Source organism: Sorex araneus, chromosome 7, assembly GCF_027595985.1.
Source record: "Sorex araneus isolate mSorAra2 chromosome 7, mSorAra2.pri, whole genome shotgun sequence".
Classification (NCBI taxonomy): domain Eukaryota; kingdom Metazoa; phylum Chordata; class Mammalia; order Eulipotyphla; family Soricidae; genus Sorex; species Sorex araneus.
The window spans coordinates 32,755,390-32,774,324 of NC_073308.1; positions in this window are offsets into that span (position 1 = coordinate 32,755,390).

Below are 18,935 nucleotides of genomic sequence, written 5' to 3' on the forward strand. Positions count from 1 at the left end.
AATAATTAATATTTAAATGTTTTATTAATCAACTAGATTTAATTGACAGGTTGCTAGACCTGCACATAAGGGTTAAAGCATAGACATCATTTTAAGTTCTGATATCAGAAATTTAAATTAGAAATCTACAATATCAAAATCAAACAGAAAATTGGGGGACTGGAGCGATAGCACAGTGGGGAGGGAATTTGCCTTGCATGCGGCCGACCCGGGTTCTATTTCCAGCATCCCATATGGTCCCCTGAGCACTACCATTTCTTCTTGAAGCTCGGCAAGAGCAGTACACTCTCGACCACTATTTTCAATTTATTTTAAATGTACAGTGGGCTCATCAGAATAATCCATTTTAAGTCCAGGGAGATCTGTAGAGAAAGAGGGAAGATTGAAGACCATCTAAAATAATTATTTCAAGAAGCTAGAAAAACGGCAACTAAAGTGGTAGGAATGAAATAGTAATAAAATCAAAAAGCAGCAAAATAGGAGTAACATACTTCTTGACGCAGAATCTCCTGCCTCCGTATCAGGCTTTCTTCACCTGGGCCCCTCAGAGGGGGGTGGGTTGAGTTTCCTTTCCCACCCCAAACAGAGTTCCGGCAGCCAAAAGCCTCCAGAACCCAGTCACAGCCACGCTCAAGTCCATTCTCCAGACATTTGGAGAAGCCTCACCCATGAAGGAACTGACAGAGGGACCCAGGTATGCGAGACCTGTGGTTAAGATCTCCAAGCCTGCTTGGACCATGCTGGGCCTCCTCCACCCAGATGCCCTGTTTTCCATAGCTTGGCAGCCACACCCACAAGCCACCCTGTGCCATGTAGTTTCATCAACAGCCAAGATCTAGAGGCTATAAAACAAAGCTCCCGGAATAGAGTGATGCGGAATCTTGCACAGCAGAGCCTGGCAAGCTACCCGTGGCATATTCCATATGCCAAAAACAGTTATAATCATGGGCCTCATTCCCCTGACCCAGTGATACTTCTTGACTAAGAAGTACAAGACATTAGTAAGAGATATGTAGAAAAACCTAAATTGATATACTATATTGATGGACCAGAAAATCTGAGATGCTGAAATGTCAAATTTTCCTAAATTTATCTACAAGAAAAATACAATTACAAATTGGGTTGGTTTCTATGGTGATTGTAAAACAAAATACTATCTACAAATTGAGTGGCTTGAAACAAAAACTTGTATTTTAATAGGCCAGAAATCTGAAATCAGGCTGTCAGTATGGCCAGCCTTTTAAGAATTTCAGGAGGGAAAAATACCAGTTCCTGACTTTTTTAAACTTCTTGTGGCTATATTTAGATAGATAGATAGATAGATAGATAGATAGATAGATAGATAGATAGATAGATAGATAGATTATTTCTTGAGTAGGGGTGCATAAATCTGTGCTGCTTTTGTCTTTACACAGACTTGTTGCAGCATGCATTCCATCTCCTTTCTTCTCTATGAAGAATACTTGTGGTTGAATTTAGGACACACTGAAATCAGAATCCTCACCTCAAAACCCTTAATTTAATTACATCTGAAGAGATTTTTTTTCCAAATAAGTTTACATTTGTGGGTCTAACGATTTAGTTGTAGCCATAAGTTAGAGGCTATCGGGCCATGACAAACTCAACAGAATTTTATTCCAGGAGACTAATAAGAAGATTCCAAAATTATGTTAACAACTCTGGAATAGTCAAGTCAAATCTGAATTTAGCAAGTGGAAAACTTCTGCTACTTGATATCAAGATTCCATGCAAAATAACAAAACTTGAGAACAAATATGAAATACATCAAAGTCTCCAAAACAGAAACAGTGATACATGGTTCATAACAAATGTCCCATGACAACTGTGATAAAGGCTTAATAATGGCAGAATTAGTGGACACCCATTTAAAATAGCAAAGAAAATAAAAACTCAACTCCCTGCCTCAGTTCAAGCTAGGTTAACAGAATATAAGACAAGGAAGCTTATATACAAGAGAAATTTCTTTCTCAGAGTTCTAGAGACTGGAAGTTTGAGATCAGGGTGCCACCATGGTTGCGATCTGCTGGAAGAACTTTCTAGTAACAGAATGCCAACTTCCATGTATCATACATAGTGGAAGAGGATGAGAGAATTCTCTGGGGTACTGTCTATCCTGGCATTAATCCTATTCATGAGAACTCTGGCCTCATGTTCTCAGCAACTTCGAAAAAGCTCATCTACAAAATATTATTATACTGAGGGTTATGATTTCAACATCTGATTTTGGTGAGGGTACAGGACCATTCAGTTCATAACACTCCTACTTCACATCATCATCATCATCATCATCATCATCTTGTTGATCATTGAATTTCTTGAGCGATCTCAGTAACATCTCCATTCATCCTAGCCTTGAGATTTTAAAAGTCTCTCTTTACTCGTCCTTTCCAATGGTGCCGCACTGGAGGCTCTTTCAGGGTCAGGAGAATGAGACCCATCATTGTTACTGGTTTTGGCATATGAATACGCCATGGGGAGTTTGTGAGGCTCTCCCATGTGGGCAGGAAACTCTCAGTAGCTTGCCAGGTTCTCCCAGAGGGAGAACTAGGCTAAAAGATGTCTGGCAGCCGAGACGCTTCTGGGAGCATAGTGTTATAGTCTCTGGATGTTGGCCGTTGGTGGGATTACACGGTGCCCGGGGCAGCTACTGGGAGATGGGAAATTTGAGGGGAGGAGGCCCAGTCCCGATCCAAGCAGCCTTGGAGTCTCAGCCCCGGGTCCCACACACCTGGGTTCCTCTGCCGGTTCCTTCATGTGTGAGGCTCGTCCGAACGAGTGGAGAGGGGCCTTGAGCATGGCTGTGGCTAGGCTCTGGAGGTCTTCGGCTGCCGCCGGGAGCTCTGCTCAGGGTGGGGAGGGAAGCTGGAGCCCATCACCTCCGAGGAGGCCCTGGGGAAGACAGCCAGGCACACTTGGGGCAAGAGACTCTCTGCGTAGCTCTCTTCTAGGAGCTGGCTTTTAAGTCTCTGGATGCTGGCCATTGACAGGATTACACAGCGCTGCTGCCGGGGGCAGTCCCTGGGTGTGACCGTCTAGCTACTGGGAAATGGGAAATGGCATGGTGGCATGTATAAAACTTTCCCCCACACCCTGCAACAGTGTCAGCTTCCTTCCACCACTGTCCCACTGTTCTCCAGCCCCATCCTACCTCTTCTAAACCCCCACATTGATATGCTTCTGACCAAAGAGCAGTTATAAATTTAATTATAAATTGAATGATCATTATAATGAATAATAAATTATTCCCTTTATCTATGTTGTCTTTGGGTATTTGTTGTTCACTTACTATATTTCTTTAAATACCATGGATGTGGGAGATTATAACTTCATCCAGCTTGATATTCACTCCTACTGAAAATAATATGAAGAAAAATAATAGGGAATTTAAAATATTATCTCAAAGCTTGACTTGATGTACAGTTTATGCCTCTGAAATAAAAATGGCACCACTCTATTGTTATCCCTTGACAAAAGCTGTATCAATCAGTTGTTGGTCTGTGTCAGGATTTAAGGGAGAGCACTAACTTCCCAAGTAAGTCTGTGAACCCTGAGATAGATGCATCTCTCTGGAAAAAAGAATTGAAACTGGGAAGGATAAAACAATATACACAATAAAAGTAAAATAACAGGATTGGAAAGAATTAGAAAAATGTCTCCAGGAACTTAAATGACATAATTCTATATTAAATTAACATAAGAAGAGCTAACTATAAGATAATAAACTGTACTATATGAAAATATATGTATATAAATGTCACTTGTCATCCCGTTGATCTTCAATTTGCTTGAGCAGGCGCCAGTAACGTCTCCATTTGTCCCTGTTGCGTGCTAGTGTTGCCAATGATATCTGCTCACTTTGGAAACAGGAAAAGCCTGTTAATAATAATGATGATAATAATATAATAATAATGTATTCTATTATAATGATTATACAATTTATAATTAAATTTATTAAATAAAAACTGTAAATTAAATACACAAAATAGTATTAAGAAAATGGAAAGGAAAGCCAAATATACATATAACAAAGAAAAAGAAACTCATATGAGGATTATAAGAAGAACTTCTATAAATTAAAATGGAACTTCATAAAAAGTGCAGAAAATATTTTTTCAAATATATTTTCACAAAATGTATTATGCATTATATTTGCACAATATAAGAAGTTTTCAAAGTAAAGAAAACAAGTTTTAAAAAGTATGACATTAATAAAAAATATAATTTCACAACAAATTATAAAACTTAAATTATATGAAACCTCACCAACCACTTAAGACTGGTAATATCATTTCTATTGAAAAAGTATCCCATTATATTTTATTCTGATAGCATTGCATAACCTATTCTTCTAATTTTGTTTATCCTATTTTTATGTTCGTACAGCATTCTGATGTTCATTAGTTTTGCAGATTCAGGAATAGAAAATGGCCTGATAAAATGTACATCGTAAATATCCTATTCATCGTGATGATTTTTCACTACAAGCATTATAATTCTAATCTGACTTCCAGGCTAAATATGGCTAATGGGAATAAAAACACTGATCATGTTGGTTCAAATATTCCATTCTCTTTGATCATATTAATTCTAATTGAAAATGAGAAGATCATTCTGCTTTCATAAATAAATCTGGTGAGCTTATAAACTTCCACTCAAGATTTCAATACTTATTTATTTCCTAATAGGTTCTTGCCTAATACCATGACAGAGAGAAATAACATCACATTAAGAATACTAGTTCCTATTTTCATGATTCCTACATTGTGAGTAGGGAGACAGAAGCAAATATTAGAGGGAAAGGTAAGATGACAATAAGAACTATACAGAAAATGAGAACATGGTAATGTAATAAAATTTGACTGAGGGACTAGTTTAGATTAAGTGACTGATTACTGAATGACAGGAAAAGGTCAGTCATGTCAAAATTATGAGCAGAAAGAATCAAGCAAGTGAAGTGGAAATGATATTTGAGTTTCAAAGGTAAGAATTATAGTGATTAATTCAAGGAACAGAAACAATACCAGTATGGTCTACAGAGAGGCGGGGTCAGCTGGATGATATGAAATGTCCAGCAGGCACTAACATGGTTTATTTAGGGCTCAGTAATGAGACTCAGGTATTTTTTTCACTATGTGATAGAAGGTAAGTAGCTTTATGATAGAACTGGTGTATATTTTGAAAATATCCGATCTACTGAGGAATGGAAGATAAAAAGGTAAGAATGGATGCATGTTTAGGTATTTAGGAAGAAGTGCTGCAAAATTCTAAATAAAAAGAAATATGTACAGACCCTAGGGGCTTAAGGCACTTGCCTTGCATGCAGTCAGCCGCCCTTTAGCCCTGGCATTTCATATGGTCCTCTGAGCACCACCAGCAGTGATCCCTGAGCACAGAACCAGGAGTAATCACCGGGCATTGACCATCCACAACCTAAAAATGTGGAGATTATAGAGCTGGAGTGATAATACAGCAGGTAGGGCACTTGCCTTGCACAAGGTCAACCTGGGTTTAATGTCCTGCATCCCATATGGTCCCCAGAGCCCAACAAGTGTGATTCCTGAGAGCAAAGCCATGAGTAGAGGTCTGAGCATGACAGGATGTGGTGCCCAAACAACAAACAAAAACAAAAAAAGTAGAAATTACATGTAGTTGAGGGGGGAGATGAAAGGAAGTGAAACAATTAAAACTATATTTTGATGGTTCATCATAAGAACTTGCTAGTGGACTGGATATAAGAAACAAGTAGAGGAAAAAATTCAAGTTAACTTCCAGATTTTTTAACTGGAAAATTCAGGTGAATGTTGAGGTCATTTAGTAGAAAAGGGAAATTGGGAAGAATGTTCCTTATGGTTGAAGAAAATGATTCTCTTTGGTTAAATTAGGCTTCACATTACTAACAGATGTCAAAGTGGAGAAGTTGAGTTATAAATTCTAGTTGTGACTGAAATTTCTCCGAGAGAAATATTCAGTATCAAAGTCTTGGAAATGCAAAAAAGGAAGACAAGACTAGATAAGACTAGACAAGACTGCATATCACCATACATGCAGGTGCTATGCAATTTTAAATCATTCTGTTCAGTAACAGGATAGAAGATAGTGTGGATGCATTGAAAGAGGGTTAACTGGAAGATGGCAAGATTTAAAAAAAAACTTTTTAATTTATTTAGTTTTTCAATTAAGTATAATATGATATCTAAGTACACGAATCAAAGCTAAGGATTCCAATCTGGCAGCTTAAAGACAGCTGTAAAATATTCATTCTAAAGTGTGCATTAGAATTGTAGGATTATGTTGAAGGGCCATTTGAGATTTGTGGTTATGAATTTTCAGTGAGACTAATTGGCCTGTGAGTGTTTTTATTTTCGATGTTCAGCTGCTCCAATATGAAAAATATGGACTGATAAAACAGGTGTAACTCTTTGGGGGTTTTATAAGGTTAGCATGAAATCTAAGCTAGCAAAGAAGAAAATAAAAACTGAAAGGTAGGCATGTGAAATAGAAATAGGACTAATACCTAAATTTTCAATGTTGATGTGAAAACTCTCAGATTATCACAGAGCTATCAGAATAGATGCAGAAATATTTTCTTTATACACTCATTAGTCCTTGTTATTTTCCAATTTTAGTAATAGCTTTCCAAGTAGACATGAAGTAAAACTATCATAACTTTCATTGTATTTTTAAACAACTACACTTGATAAGTATTTTTATATATGCTAATTAGCCTTTGGTATATATATTTTGAAGAAGTAGCCATTAAAATTATTTTCCCATTGTTAATGAGACTATTTATTTGTATGTGTACATAGACATAATTATATGCTATAGTTTTTATATTATTCATATTAGCTCCTAAATACATGATTTTAAAATAATTTTCTCATCTAGTGATAAACCATTTTTATAACTGATAGCATTCATTTATGTATGTTTCTTTTTTTTTGAAAAATTAAACTACTAATTTTTCCTATCATTGCTTTTTCGGTGTTATGCCAAGAAATCAGCAAATCCTAAAACATGAAAAGTTCCCCTCTATGCTGGCTTCAAAGTCTTACAATTTTAGGGGTTTTGTTAGATTTTTATCCATTTGGGTTAATTTTGTATTTGGTACAAGGTAAGCATCTAATTTTCTTTGCACGTGGTAATTAAGATTTCTCAGTATCAGTTGGCTGTCCATTCCTATGATAAACCTATTGAAAATTCATCTTGAAAATTGTTAATTGTAATTGAGATAGCTTTTTTTGAGATAGCTTTATGCATGAATTATTTTTCTTATTTTTCACAGCGAGTAGGGCATTTGCCTTGCATGCGGCCAACCCAGGTTCAATCCTTCCGCCCCTCTTGGAGAGTCCAGCAAGCTACCAAGAGTATCCCGCCCGCACAACAGAGCCTAACAAGCTACCCAGCCCTATTCAATATGACAAAAATAGTAACAGGTCTCACAATGGAGATGTTACTGGTGCCTGCTCGAACAAATCGGTGAACAACAGCACGATAATACTACAGTGACATTAATCTATGTGTACTATCCCCTGCTCATGGATAGGGAGAATTGACATTATCAAAATGGCAATGCTGCCCAAAGCACTATACAAATTTAATGTGGTCCCTGTCAGGACAACCATGACATTTTTCAAATAAAATAGACAAAACACTCCTGAAATTCATATGGAACAATAAACCCCCATGAATAGCTAAAGCAATCCTTGGGAAAAAGAAGATGGGTGGCATCACCTTCTCCAATTTCAAACTGTACCACAAAGCAGTAGTAATTAAAACAGCATGGTATTGGACTAGAAACAGACCTGCAGAACAATGGAACAGAGTTGGATATCCTGTCATAGACCCCCAAATATATGGCCTCTTAATCTTTGACAAAGGAGCAATAATGCAGAGTGGAACATGGAAAGCATCTTCAACAAGTGGTGCTGAGAAAACTGGATAGCTATCTGCAAAAAAATGAACTCTGACCTCTGTCTAATGCCAAGCACAAAAGTCAGATCAAAGTGGATTAAAGACCTCAATATCAGACATGAATCTATAAGGTACATAGAGGAAAATGTAGGCAGAACTCTCCATGACATTGAAGCTAAAAGCATCTTGAAGGATTAAACAGCACTGACCTTGCAAGTGGAAGGAACCGTAAACAAATAAGACTACATCAAACTAGGAAGCTCCTGCACTTCAAAAGAAACAGTGACCAGTGACCAAAATACAGAAAGAGCCCACAGAACAGGAAAGTATATTTACCCAATACCCATCTGATAAGGGATTAATATGCAGGATATATAAGACAGTAGTAGAATTGTATAAGAAAAAATCCTCCAACCCCATCAAAGAATGGGGAGAAGAAATGAACAGATGCTTCCTCAAAAAAGAAATACAAATGGCCAAAAGCCACATGAAAAAATGCTCCACATCGCTAGTCATCAGGGAGATGCAAATCAAAACAAAATGAGATATCATCTCACACCTCAGAGACTGGCATGCTTCAAAAGAACAAAAGCAACCAGTGCTGGCGTGGATGTGAGGGAAAAGGGATGCTCTTTCACTGTTAGTAGGAATGCCGACTGGTCCAGCCTTTCTGGAAAACAATATGGACAGTCCTTGAAAAACGAGAAATTGAGCTTCCATATGACCCCACAATACCACTTCTGGGAATATATCCTGAGGATGCAAAAAAACACAGTAGAAATGACATCTGCACCTATATGTTCATTGCAGCCCTGTTCACAATAGACAAAATATGGAAACAACCCAAGTGCCCTAGAACACATGACTGGTTAAACTGGTTAAAGAAACTTTGGTACATCTACACAATGGAATACTACACAGCTGTTAGGAGAGATGAAGTCATGAAATTGGCTTGTAAATGGATAGACATGGAAAGTATTATGCTAAGTGAAATGAGTCAGAAAGAGAGGGACATACATAGAAGGACTGCACTCATTTGTGGTGTATAGAATAACATCACTTGAGGCTGACACCCAAGGACAGTAGATAAGAGGGCCAGGAGGATTGCCCCATTGCTTGAATCCTGCTACATAATAGGAGGGAAGAAGGCAGATGGGATAGAGAAGGGATCACTAAGAAAATTATAGCTAGAGGAATCAGTCGGGATGGGAGATGTGTGCTGAAAGTAGATAATGGACCAAACATAATGACCTCTCAGTGTCTGTGTTGCAAGCCATAATGCCCAAAAGTAGAGAGAGAGAGAGTATGGGGAATATTGTCTGCCATAGAGGCAGATGGAGGGTGGTAAAGGGGGATGTATACTGGGGATATTGGTGGTGGGGAATGTGCACTGGTGGAGGGATGGGTGTTTGATCATTGTGTGATTGTAACCCACACATGAAAGTTTGTAACTATCTCATGGTGAATCAATAAAATAAAATAAAATAAAATAAAATCTCTGTGTACTTTATAGCAATGCTGTTTTTATTGTTATAACTTTGCAGTTAAGTTTTGAAATCAGAAAAATGAGTCCTCCAAGTAGCTTTTTTTCAAGATAAATTTTTAAATGTACCTCAAAATTTAAGTGTTTTGATTTTTATCTCTTTCAACAGTGATTTGTCATTTATCTTACATCAGTTTTAAGATTTTTTTTTACTCTAGCTAAAAAGAAAAAATAACATATAGTGGATACTTAGAGATTTACTTGCATCTGTTGATCATTTTTGTTATTACTATCATCTTCCATTCCATGAGCATGGAATGGCTTTCTACTAATTTGTGTTTTTTTTAATTTCAGAATGTTTTTTTGGGGCTGGAGCAATAGTACAGTGTTTGCCTTGCACGCAGCCGACCTGGTTTGATTCCTCCATCCCTCTCGGAGAGCCCGGCAAGTTAAGGAGAGTATCCCTCCCGCATGGCAGAGCCTTGCAAACTACCTGTGGCATATTTGATATGCCAATAATAGTAACAACAAGTCTCACAATGGAGACCTTACTGGTGCCCCCTAGAACAAATCAATGAGCAATGGGATGACAGTGATTACAGTGATACAGTGATACTGTGTTGGTATTGTTCTTTGTGATATCACACCTTTGCCAAGTTTTAATTTGCCAATTTTTATATTTAGGTCTTTGCTTAAACTCTCTATATTAATATTGCCTTGTATTTTAGTAATTTTTCAGCAATGAACATGTTGTTAACTTTATCTGGTACTCCTTTTCATTTACAATCATTTCTCGAATTATTTTCCCTTTCATTTCCAGTTATTTTTAGCATCCTGGCAGCTTTCCTTTAAAATGTTTCTTTTCTCCTGTCATTTAACATTTGAGTTTTCAAATTCTTACTGATATTATTTTAGTTTCTTCAATTTCTCAATTTTTAAAGCATGTTAAGATATCAGTTAACTTTTTGAAAATATTAAAATATGATGTGCATGCCTATTTCTTTGTTTTGTTCTGGAGGCCACACCCTGTGTTGCTCAGATCCACTCCTGTCAGAGTGGGCCAGGGATCTGAACCTCAGCCTCCCACATGCAGAGAATGTGAAACAGTTTTTTGAGCTAGCTTCTGGCAACAGGCTTTTGATTTGTTTTGTTTGAGGGCCATACCTGGCTGTCTTCAAGGGAAACACTTGAGTGCACTCAGGAATTACTGCCTCCCGGGGGTGGGTGGGGGTATCATATGGGATGCTAGGGATCAAACACAGGTTGGCTGACTGCAAGGCAAATGCTCTCCCCATTGTACTATCTCTCTGATCTCATAACAGGTCTTTTTATATGAAAAATAACTCTATAAACAATTCAACTGTAAACATTTTCTCTTGCTCTTAGTAAGTGGGATTAACTTTCTGGTATTATTAAAATTGCTGGATTAATGTTAGGATCTGTCGTTGACTCTCATCACAGCTTTAATTTATAGCAGAGATTAAACTATGGACTGTACACCTTTTGAGATCTAGTAGCTCACTTTTCTTCTCTCACACACATATCATACTTCTCCTTTGCTCATATATTTAACCTATGATATGTGATTTCTACTCTTCAAAACAGTTATTCTGTGCTGGTCTTCAATTTATAAGCCTTTTTGCTTAACTTCTGTAGTTCACATGATTCAGCCCTATCCAGCATAATCCAACGTAGCGCAATCCCTTCACATATCCCTCCTAATTTGAGCTGCAAACTTCCCACCATTTTTAACTGTTATTCTCATAGTAGTTGTATTAGCATTCTATTAAGAGTTCATTATCATTCTCTAGAAATGAATGCCACTTGAAATACTTTAGCTCTATCTCTGCTTCATATTGCACACAGCTGCTAACACAGGAGACTTGTGATTGTTGGTGGTTTAACACTCCCGTCTGTTTTATAGATTCCATGGTCACTTAGTCTTATTTAACACTCGCAAATAGTTTTCCAATATTTTTGTTCCGTGATCATATTCTAGTCGCACTATCTTGTGTAATGAAGGGGCTTGAGAATGCTATTTACCACCCTGTATTAATCTACAATCCATTTTTTTTCTTTTAAAAACATTTTTTAATTTATTTAATACAAAAACAGGAAAGAAAACGGTGCAAATGCTATTAGGGTCTCCCAAAGAGGAATCGAAAGAGCTATGCTTGAAATATCACGTTTAACTCAAGTGAGAGAAGGAATCAGGAGTTCTGACCTCCGTCGACAATCGAGAATCAGGGATGCTGTCTAATTTTCCAGGCATCGAAAATCAGATGGGCCGGACATATAATGCGATTTGGAGACAGCTACTGGACTAGAACTGTTACCGACTGGATTCCACGGGACGTCAGAAAAACACGTGGCTGCCCACCTACGTGATGGTCAGATTTCTTTGTCAAGACCCCGAATGAACAGTTTGAGGCTCTTCGTGTTCCTGGAGCGAGCAGACGCCATTGGGCTACACTAGCACGTGACAGGGACGAATGGAGACGTTACTGGTGCCTGCTCAAGCAGATCGATGAGCAACGTGATAACAAGTGATACAGGATAAGTGATTTGTTCAATTGCATAACAATTAGATACACAGCTACAAAGTTATTCATGATTGGTTTCAGTTATACAATGTTCCAATTCCCCCATTTATTTACAAGTGTACATTTCCCAATTTCCCATCATCAATAACAATGTCCTCAGTTTCCTTCCCCCCACCCCAATGCCACCTCTGTGGCAGGCATCTCTCTCTCTCTCTCTCTTTCTCTCTCTCAAAGGTTATAATGCATATCCTTTTACCTACTTTCAATACACAGTTCTTATCCAGAGTGATCATTTCCAACTATTATCAGAAATGGGACCAATCTGACAATAATAGTTAAAAATGCAATTCATTTTCAAAGAAATATATTAACCCTTTGTCATTGATCGCTATAAATGAATGACATTTAAATAACATTTAAAAAATCTTTGGTCTGGGAAGATAGCCCAAAGTATTAAAGAAAATACTTTATATGCTAAAACTCTTGGTTTGCAAACCAGTACTTCGTGGTTTCCCAAGAATGGAGCCTGTAATAGCACCTGAGTACCATCGGATGTGGTCCCCAAGCCAAAGAAAATAATTAATTTTTTTCTTTTTTTAATTAAAAAAATTATTGACTCACTGTGAGATACTTAATCAATTTTAAAAGAGCTGTTACTTGGGTTAGAGAGATGGTACAACAATTAGGATCTTTGCCTTGCGCACAGCCAAACCTGGTCTGATCCCCAGCACCACATATGGTGCCAAATGCTACCGTATGTTTTCCTTGAGCACAGAGCCAGGAATAAGTCCTGAGTATTGCTAGATGTGGCCCCCAAACAAAAGAAAACAAACAAATAAAACAGAGAAATGATGTAGAGGTATAGTGTTGCATTGTCCTTCATTGCTATTTTATTTATATTATTAAATACAAAGAAATATGTGATTATTTTTACTTTAAATTTTTGCTTTGAGTATCCTTTCCTACAACAAACTATAAGCGTGAATAGTTTTACTATGAGTTGTTATTTGCACTTTGCATTGATTATATTATTTTTACAAACTAAAAGTTTGTAGTAACCCTATCTCCTTCAAGTCTATAGATACTATTTTTCAGCCGGCAAGTGCTTACTTCCTGTCTCTATGTAGCACCTTGGTAATTCCAGCAACATTCCTAATGTTTCCTTTATTATTGTATCTGTTCTCATGACAAGTTCTGTGACAAGTGATCTCTGATGTTACTATTGTAATTAGGAGGTTAAATAAACATCCACAAAAGAAGCAATCTTACCAGGTAAATACAGGGTGTTTTCTGACTGTTCCATCATCTGGGGGAATCAACAATTCTGTGGGGACTTTCCCTACCCTTGAGCCTGCCCATTCCCTGGAGTGCTACATTATTGAAACTAGGCCACTTGCTACCCCTACAATGGCCTTGATATAGTCAAGTGAAAGCAGCAGTCATATGTCTTGTTCTAAACCCAAACTAGAAATGATTAAGCTTAGTGAGGAAGACATGTTGAAATTCAAGATAAGCAGAAATTGAGGGTCTTGCAACCATTGGTCAGGTTGTGAGTGCAATAAAAAAAATTTAGAAAGAAATGGCTGGAGCGATTGCATAGTGGTAGGGTGTTTGCCATTGCACGCGTCCGACCCAGGTTCGATTCCTCCGCCCCTCTTGGAGAGCCCAGCAAGCCACCGAGAGTGTCCCGCCTGCACGGCAGAGCCCGGCAAGCTACCCGTGGTGTATTTGATATGCCAAAAATAGTAACAAAAAGTCTCACAATGGAGACGTTACTGGTGCCCGCTCGAGCAAACTGATGAGCAATGGGATGACAGTGACAGTGACAGAAAGAAATGGCAAGTATTCTTTCTCTGAACATATGAATGATCAGAAAATAAAATTTCAGTGGTCTGGACTAAAGACCAAACCATTACAACATTCTCTTAAAGAAAAACCTAATCCCAAGGAACACCCAGGCTCTTCAATTCCTGGAAGGTGAAGAGATAGGTGTGAGGGGCACAAGAGAGGTCAGTTTATGAGGTTTAAGGAAAGAGCCGTCTCTGGAACATCAACATACAAGATGAAGTAGCAAGACCTGGAGTCAAAGCTGTAGCAGGAATCCGAAGCTTAGAAAGTTTACCTAAGTGACAAACCAGCTATATAAAAAAAAAAGTACATTTTACAGTCTAAGATCGGTTTGAAAAATGTTTATTTTAGGTGTACAATTTCACACTTCTTCAAAATGTTATCACACAGTGCTCTCCAATTGAGTAATGATATTCCTTCACTCCAGGTCTTAGGATCTTCTCCCTGATTCAAACCTCACACTCTGCAGTTTCAGTTTGCAGTCTAAAATTAATTTTGGGGGGGTTGGTATTGTCTATTCTCCTGATTCACTTCTCTATGTCCCACAGAGGACTAATGAGCTGGTATTTGCCTTTCTTTTTTCTTATTAATTTTACTTAGCATCACTGCCTCCAGTTCCATTCATTTTTAAAAAAATAATGGAATTCCATTTTTTCTTAGAGCTGAGTAGTATTCACTGTGTATATATGTTTTTTTTAATTCACTCTATTATAAAATACTTAGGTTGTTTCATCTTGTGGCTAATGTAAATAGCACTGCAACAAACAAAGGTATGCATATATCTTCTACAAATCAGTGTTTTTGCGTTCTTTGAACATATACCTAGGTAGGTAAATAATTGACCACATGGTAGATCTAATTTATAAATAACACAAAAACAGTATTTCTGAGAAAGTTTCAAAATGTTTTCCACAAAACATTTTGGCTGAACTGATTTACAGGCCAGCAATAATAATGTATGAGGATTCCATATCCTGACCAACACCTGGTGTTTTTAAACTTTTTGAAAAAAATCTGTTGTCACAGGATAAGGGGATATCTCATTGCCATTGTGCTATGCATTCTTCATTATCAGCGGACATTTTTCATGTGCCCATTAGCCATTGTGTGTATTCTTTGGTGGATTGTCTATTCAGCTCTTCTCTTGATTTTTGATTGAATTTTTGGTTGTTGTTGACAACTTTGTGAGTTAATTATGCATTTGGAAATTAGCCTTTAATTTAGAAGCATGGTATGCAATAGTATCTCCTATTTAGTAACATAATCTTTTCAATTTAGTTATTGTATCTTTTAATGTGCAGGAGCTTTTTAGCTTGGGATGATCCCATTAGATTTGCTTTTTCTCTCCTTGCTCAGAGAGTTGAATATCAGAATGCATTACAGAAGCCAATATTAAGAAATGTTTATCTCTGCTTTTGTCAATGCATTGTATAGATTTGAACATAACATCAAAGTCTAAAATCTATTTTGAGTAAACTTTAATCAACATATTTTCAATGTAGACATAGCATCCTTATATTTACAAAAGATCCTATCTAGACATCTCACAACTAGAGATAAAAAAAATCAATGTCTGTCATAAAGCTTTAAAGAGTAGGTTGACATGCTGGGAAATAATACAGCTGGTGACATTAAGTTACAGGCAATGATCATTTATTATTCTGAAAATCAGAGGGTCTTCATTTTCCACAAATAGAATAAATCCTATATAGTTATTCTAGAATGACAATACATCTGTTTAAATGCTTATTGAATATTTGAATCCAGTAATGAGACATATTACTCAGGAAGATTCCTTTAAAAATACTACTAATTCCTCAACAATGTAGTAGTAATTGATTGACAGCCTAGCCACCCAGCAACTGCTTGACAGAGATGCACAAGAAAACTGATGTTAGTTCCATTCCTGTTAACATGACATTTATTCTTTTGCCTATGGATCAAGGCATCATATTGAATTTCAAATCTCATTATTTAAGAAATATAGTTTAGTAGCTTGAGAGATAGTACAGTGGGTAAGGTGTTTTCCTTACAATCAACTATAATTGACATAATAAACCCTAACTAGTCTTGGTTCTATTCCCAGTACTACATATGGTCTCCCAACTACCTTGAGGAGTGATCCCTGAGCACAGAGCTAGGAGTAAATTCTAAGAAATATCAGGTTTGGTTCAACACCCCTCCCCCTGAAGAAAAGGTAATTAGATTTTAAGGTTACATATGTTAAAGGTAGTGATTCCTCTGAAGGGTCTTGAAAAAGTATACAAAATCCTCTAGAAAAGATTCATCCTTCTACATGCTAATAAGTATATGTGATGTGGGAGCTGGAGCAACAGTACAGAGAGTAGGGTTTTTGCCTTGCACTTGGCTGACCTTGGTTCAATCACCAGCATCTGTATGATCCCCAAGCCCCAATGGGAGTGATCCTTTAGTTCAGAGCCAGAAGTAAGCCCTAAGCACAGCTGGATGTAGGAAAAAAACTGTGATTCATGTGAATACAGCAAAATAACAACATTAACAGGAGTTTGGAAGAAGCTGATTCCAAACACTCATTGATGACATTGAGGGGTCAGGAATTTAGTGGAGACAGTAACTGTAAATATGGTAGAAACAAAGAGAACTAAAATTATGTTGCCAAAGACATAACTGACTTGCTTAAATCACATAAGTAAATTTTAACATAAGAATAGTGTCTATGGAAAAATAAAGGAAGTCGTTTATTTCTATACAGTATACTCCTGGTAAATGTGCTGAAAGAACCCTAGCAATGACAAATTTACTATTTATCATATTGCAAAAAAAAATGATAAAGCAGCAGCAAGGTTAAAAGAATTGACTCCAATTTTTAAAATGTCCCACTATAAAATGCTACTAAAAGGTATCACATGCTATAGAGAAATATTTTGTGAAAGAAAAAGTCAATCACTGTAGCAAAACTCATTGTTACCTTATACTTGGGACTTGCCATAACCCAACCTTCAGCACCCTGATCAGTCAGTATCCACCAGAACCGAGGCAAGATCCTTTGTCAGCAAACCCTATAGCTAAAGACTCAAAAGTGGTAAACAATTTTTAGCGCTAAATCATTTTAATTAGTTAAATACACTGTTCTTAGACATAATGTGATTGCACTTATCATAGATAACCTATGGTATACACACATAACTTGTTTATGAACCTGAAATTACAAAACCAAAATTTTGTAATATTGCAATCTTTATGAAGGACACATGAAAGCTCTGAAATGAACATACCCTTGAAGCCAATCACTTTGTGTTCTGTTTAAGAAATCCACAAGCATAAAGTCTATAGATTAAAGCCATGCAAATATTTGTTTATTATTGATATTGCTGTGCTGCCTATGACTTCTAATGAATTTTTATCATTTTAGCATAGGTTTTTTTTCCTCTTTAAGCTAAAAGAGATCAAAGCTATTATAAATTAGCTGTTCAGAATAGGATAGATTTGGAAGAACTTCAGAAGTTACCTGAATTTCAACTTTCTTGGATTACTAGATTGAATCAGGGTTTTCAAATGGAGAAACAGCTTTTCCTCTTGCAGGAGAAGCAGGAAATTGGCTGCTTGCTCTAATGCCTGAAATAGATTTAATCCATGTTCTCCTTGGTATTCTTATTTTCACTGACACAGTTTATACTGGTAATACATTCACATGTCAGTTTCAATGATTTATATTAGAAAGTGCTCTTCGATATTTCAATGCATATAAATGAAAAAAACTCTCTCTTACAAGAGTTATGTCAGCATTCAGGACTGGTGTGGGGTGGGTGGGGAACAAAACTGCATTTAAAGTACATGTGCCATGCACTTCATTAAGTATTCATTGTATTTACTATGTTTCATAAATATGTTATATATATATGTATATATAGGCCCAGGACATAATGAGGAAAAATTATTCAGAGAATTAGATGTTACACTTTCCACTTTTGCTAAACTCATGCTGTTTATTGAAATTGCCACAGGATTCAGTTATTCCTTACGAAAGGTATTTGCTTCAGCAAACAACCAAATTCCTAAATTGGGCAATGTGACTAACCCACATTCAAATACTTTCTACTTTTATTGAAATCTCCAAGGGGTGTTGACGCAGGGCCTAATTTTCTATTCAGGAGGCCAAATGAAAGATGATGTTTATTTTCTATACTTTGTCAATTAATGGACAGCTATGTGGCTTGGATTCCTCACCAGATCTTTGGATCTTACAAAAGCACTGCGTAAAGAGATAGCCAAGTATCATTTACCATGGAATTGGGAGCTATAGGCAGCAATATCCCTGTGGGAACACCTGCTGATTTCTTGGCTGCTTTGTCCCCATTATTTCTAGTACAATTTTCTTCAGTGTGATTTCTTGCCTTTCCTTTGGCTCTGTAAACTACTATAAATTTCTTCAGTGTTCCTTTACAATTTCCTTTAAGCAACCTTGGTTTCTGTTATTTGCAAATCTTGGCACAGTTAACAAAATGTCTAGTATTCAACTCAGAATTAAAGTTGAAATAATTAGTCAGTATATAAAAGTTAAAACCTATGGGGCTGGAGAGATGGTACAGGGTTAGGTACTTGTCTTGCATGTAGCTGACCTGGATTCAACCCTATTTTGTCCCTGGAGCTTGCCAAGACTGATCCCTGAATCCAGAGCTCAGGAGTAAGCCCTGAGCACCACTTGGTGTGGCCCATAGATAAACAAAGGAAAGCTGTTACAACTGATACAGAGATGAATTATCTAAAAAGTTGAAATTCACTTCAATCATTTGCATTTTTACAAACTAATATGCAATCAAGCAACATTTTTCTTTTTCAAATATTTTCACATAGCCATTATAAAACTTCTGAGCTGCTAACGACTACACATTTGTATATATGATATTCACAGCTTACTGATGGTTAAAAGTTTCAAACAATAAATTCATCATTTGAATTAAAAAAATTCCATTTCTCAACTTTTACCAGGTAGAGATCTTGACACTGGTTGCCATTTTTAAACTTATCGTCTTTAAAGGTGAAATGCTAATTTAATGTTGTATTAATACCTGCAAACATCCCATCTTTCTGAAAAGGAAGTGGCAGGAACAAAAGTGAAACAGGCAAGGTGAGATGAGTAATATGGC